Source organism: Syngnathoides biaculeatus, chromosome 10, assembly GCF_019802595.1.
Source record: "Syngnathoides biaculeatus isolate LvHL_M chromosome 10, ASM1980259v1, whole genome shotgun sequence".
Classification (NCBI taxonomy): Eukaryota; Metazoa; Chordata; class Actinopteri; order Syngnathiformes; family Syngnathidae; genus Syngnathoides; species Syngnathoides biaculeatus.
The window spans coordinates 24,230,085-24,235,191 of NC_084649.1; positions in this window are offsets into that span (position 1 = coordinate 24,230,085).

The following is a 5,107-nucleotide window of genomic DNA, read 5'->3' on the forward strand; positions in this document are numbered from 1 at the left end:
CACCTTCCGCTGGTCTAGGTTTTTAGTTCCAAACCAAAATGTCTTCTGTTTGACTTTTATTTTGTATTTCTGTTTCGAGAGCAACATAATTTGGTCTCCTGGTGGATATAAGTACAGTGGTGCCTTGCGCCCTTCCCCAAAATAATTTTTTTTCATGTTTTTTTTAACTAGAAAAACAGCACTCTTTGGTGTATCATGTGTTATTACATAATTACATATAATTGAACAATTTAATAACTTTCTCAATCATTGTGCTGCTCATTCTGGCCACCTGGGGGCACTATCACGGGCATATACTGCACTGGCAGCTCGGTTCCCCTCTGGGCTTCTCAGTACAGCAATGATATTAGTTGCTCGTTGCAGAGGATAAAAAATACGCCTGTGAGAATTGTTATTTGGTCTGTTTTTGTTCAGGTATCAGTTGCTAAAAGGGTAACAAATGCACCACATGGATGCTGACTGTTATCCTCTGTGACGTTTCCTATTGTATGTTAGCATAAAGGTCGCGGGTTGTGTTTTTATGACACGATGCGGAATTGTGTTTCATACTTTTTCGGCTCTCAAGGCACCACTGTATTGAAAAACTTGACGACTTCACGGTGGAACCACGAAAGTGAGACTAAATTCAAGACAGGTCTGTGTAAAACCTTCGCTGGGTGAACATGTCACGGATTATTAAATCCGCTCGAGTTTTTGCGACGTCGCCACAGAAGGGTTCCCAAGCTGTGGTTCCTACAGTAATTCTAGTTTGGTTCCAAAAGTACACCGCGGTTGGGTCGGACTTAATCGCAAATGTGTTGTCGTTCTTCCAAACGGTCTCTTACGAACCACCTCTCGATCTACGTCGCCCCGTTAAGGCGACAAACGAGCTGGGCCTGAATTACCCGAACACAGCCGTCAAATTCTGTCTCTGCAGTGGACCCCGTGTAGTAAACCGGATTTGTCATACATATGATACGTCTGTGTGAAACCTCAGCTCAGCGACTTATGAACTTTTACTTTGATTTGGCATTTGGCTTTGTGATGTCACCACCACTGAAGGATACCAGAATAAACAAAACATTTAAAATGCTCTGAATGGCTCTTTATCTGATTTGGGTTCCTACGGTTGAGCCTGACTTAATTGACCTCAGTGCGATGTTAAAAAAAATAAATCAATACTGTTTTTCTGTTTTAGATTTGATTAGCTGGATCTGAAAATGACTTCACCTTTTATTGATAGTGGTCCAGAAATGGAATGACGCTGCAAAAAGTGGAACCTCTTAACCTCGTCCTGGCATTTGTACATTGCAGTCGGAGCCCAAGAATTTGAAAATGACTTGCGCAGAAATCCAGAGTTCGAAAAACTGCGTCTCCAACATTTATTGAGCAAAGGCGCATATTTTACACAAAAAAAAAGTCATTGCACAACACCAAACAAAAATGTCACAAAAGGTAAGTAACTGAAATAATCGTCTTGTCTCCGCTTACTCACAAATGCACCAAGTGTGAAATCTTCCTTGTCACATAGTGAGAGGAAAAAGTACGTGAACCCCAAAGAATTTCCGACATTTCTGCCTCGATGAGTCATAAACGTCCAGCCACGTTTTCGTCGATATGACAAGTATTAAAAAATCTTTTTAAAGTCATGTCGCAAACAATTGTTTTTGTATTTGGATTGAAAATAAAGATTTACAGTGAAGAAAATAAGTATTTGAACACCCTGCTATATTGCAGGTTCTCCCACTTAGAAATCATGGAGGGGTCTGCCATTTTCATCGCAGGTGCATGTCCACTGTGAGAGAGATCATCTAAAAAGAAAAAAACTGAAATCATAATGTATGGTTTATTTGTGTGATACAGCAGCAATAAAGTATTTGAACACCTGGGAAAACCAATGTCAATATTTGGTACATTCGCCTTCGCTTGCAATTACAGAGGTCAAACGTTTCCTGGAGTTGCTCACCAGGTTTGCACACACTGCAGGAGGGATTTTGGCCCACTCCTCCACTCAGATCTTCTCAAGATCAGACAGGTTTCTGGGCTATCGCTGAGAAACATGGAGTTGAAGCTCCCTCCAAAGATTTTCTATCGGGTTTAGGTCTGGAGACTGGCGAGGCCACGCCAGAACCTTGATATGCTTCTTACGGAGCCACTACTTGGTTTTCCTGGCAGTGTGCTTCGGGTCGTTGTCGCAAGTGGGAGAACTTCCAATATAGCAGGGTGTTCAAATACTTATTTTCTTCACTGTAGAGGAAAAAACGGGCCACATTCTATTTCGAATTTTTACAGAAATTGAAGAAATCAGTGTAGTTTTTTTTCCCTCCCACTATATTATTCTGTTGTCCGAATGGCAACCGGTGGATGGACCACAAGTTAAATGTACATTCTGCCATCCAGTGGAAGAGTGTTAAATTGTTCCGCCTGTCACTACACATAATAAAAATAATTTTCTGAACAAGTCCCTGTAAAGTGCCAATAAATGTAAATTTGAAACGCCACAGAGAAAAGGATTGTTCAACAACCTTGATGAATTTCAAATGATTAAAAGTACACAAAAAGGGGTTAAATGTGAAAAATCAAATCAATGTCTCCGCTTTTAAATGCTGTGAGCATAAATAACCACATTGCGTGGAAAAAAAAAAAAAAAACACATTCTGCAGAAAAACTGACGATACTTCCCTTCTGCCTACATATCTCTGCTCGTTTAAGTCACGAAAATGTACCCGTTTAAAACAACACGTGGCTGGAATCTAACCGACGGGTCATCGCAGGGCTTTCCACAACAACGTGAGGGGGGCCAGCCGTCAGCTAGCTGGCGAGCTAACGGCCGGAACTCCCCAACTGGGTCGGTCGGGAATCGCTCGTTTCAACATGAGCACGCAGACGGCAGTTTTGTGACGGTGTTCATCAATTTACGATCGTAACTGGGACCAAATTCAGTTCTTCATTTCCCTTTTTGTCGGAGCAGCAGCTATAAGGAGCAAGTTGGAAGGTGGCCCCGGGTGACACACGAGCGCAGGGTCTTTTGGGGTCTGTTAACATTTGCTGTTCTCCTTGTGTAGCTTTCTCCAGCGTTCAAGTTCCCGGACACCAAGCTGTGAGTTGGCGAGCGAGCGAGCGGCCTCGTGCGAGTTAAAAGCGGGGAAGCGCTATATGAAGCAAATCCCCTCTTGACATTTAGATCTCGCCGCGTTCGCCCGCCGCAACCGCTACCGACACACGCTGACGAAAGGTAACCTGTCCGACGCGGCCGGCTAAACAGGACTTTCGGGAGCGTTCCCGTCTCAACAAAAAGGTCAGCCAGAAAGGTCGCGTCGACTTTCCGGCCTGTGCGCGTCTTCCCTTATCATGTATCCGTGGACACGGGTTCGGAGCACCGTTTTGATGAGCACGTCAATTGATCCGGGTCGGAGAAAATGTCGAGAACAAAAAAATAAATAAAGCTGGACCAGCGATCAAAGCTTTGCCCACGTTTGTGGCCGGAGTTGGGTTTGTCAATGAAAGTGTGATATTGTTTTCAAAAATTTCAAGAAGCAATATTATATTCATGATATTAAAACGATATCACGGAAAACCGTCGCACGAGTCTGATGTCGGCGTTGTTGTTTTTTTGTCTGATTAGCCCACAATGACGTAAATGTAAGAATCCTGGTGAAGTCGAAAAGTTCTCTGGTGCAATTGTGGTAATTAAGCAGGAAAACCCGACGAGGGAATTGGCCTAAATGAGGGACATTCTCAAGGAGATACGATAGACCGGGGTTGCTCAACGTGTCGGTAGGGGATCGGGGCAGTCTTGGTCGATCGCAGGACAGCGGGCCCCAAAAATAGATGCCAGTCAATGTTCCCTCTAAACTGCGCGTGATGCAGTCTCTTCGCCGATACTCTGCGTTGCGTGCAAAAAAAAATAAAAATAATACAATGCAAATTGAAAGTGTAACATACAGCTATTCAGTTTGTGGCATTTTGCAAAGTGATTCAATGAGTGAGGGATGACTGGTTGTTACATAAAATGGCACAATTCACATACATACTGTAAAAAATGAAAAGAAGAAGCCACTGGTTTCTTTTAGGCAGCACATGGAACTTTCTCGAACAACGATCGCTGCTCTGCCACACTCCCTTTTTCCTAGTTTACCTTAAATCCTGCCCTCCCCCGCTCTTAAAGACGTACACTCATAATTACAAATGTTACAGTACTTACGCAGCGCCTCAATGTGTTTTATAATGACAGCATCCACCACCGCTGTTTTAGTTAGCAACACAGTCTGGGCGACGTAGAGGAAAAACAAGCTGGACATGCTGCTTATGTTTACTTTGAATATTAATGGAGAAACTTAAAAAAGAAATGATGTTGTTTTAAGATGCAATGACGATAAGAGCGTCTGAATAATCGAAGAAAAATTGGTTAAACTGGACGAGATTTTCTCTTTTCCGAGTGGGGAAACGTCTGGTCTGAAACCAAAGTAGAGAGTGCAGGAGGAGATGGTGTGTCATTTTCAAATTCCACCTTGGCACAGCCTGATCCAGGATGAAAGCACCGACAACACAGTGCACAACAAGCTAATTCTGTATTTTAAATATAGGAGGCAACATAACATTAAGCTTAAAACGGTTTGGGACCATCATCAGTCGTCGGTTGCTTGTGAGACGCTGACTGCTTGAAAAGTAGATCTTGGGGTAAAAAAGTCTTGGCACCCCTGCAATAGACCGATGCGTGATGCTAGACAGGGATCATTATGGTAGACAATAATGCCAAACATTTGATTATTGCGATAATTCGCCGTGAAACAGGAGTCGTAAGGATCAGTCCATTGTCGCTTGAAACTTCTGTCATTTTAGATCTAAAATCAACCAAGTCCAAACTCCAACGAGGATTAAGAACCTTGGCCCAAATGAAAGACACTGTTCAACCAGAAATGTTTGCATTTTCGCTGGGAGCCGGTGGGAGAAGCTCTGCATGCACACAAGTACGGCTAGATCTAAATTTGGAGTTCAAAATACATTTCAAGGGAGAGGTTTGCCTGTTACCAAAAAAAAAAAAAAAAAAAAAACGACAAACAGAAGTTCATCCACATTCACACTTGTGAGTAATTTACAATCTTTAATAAAGCTGACGAGCATGTTT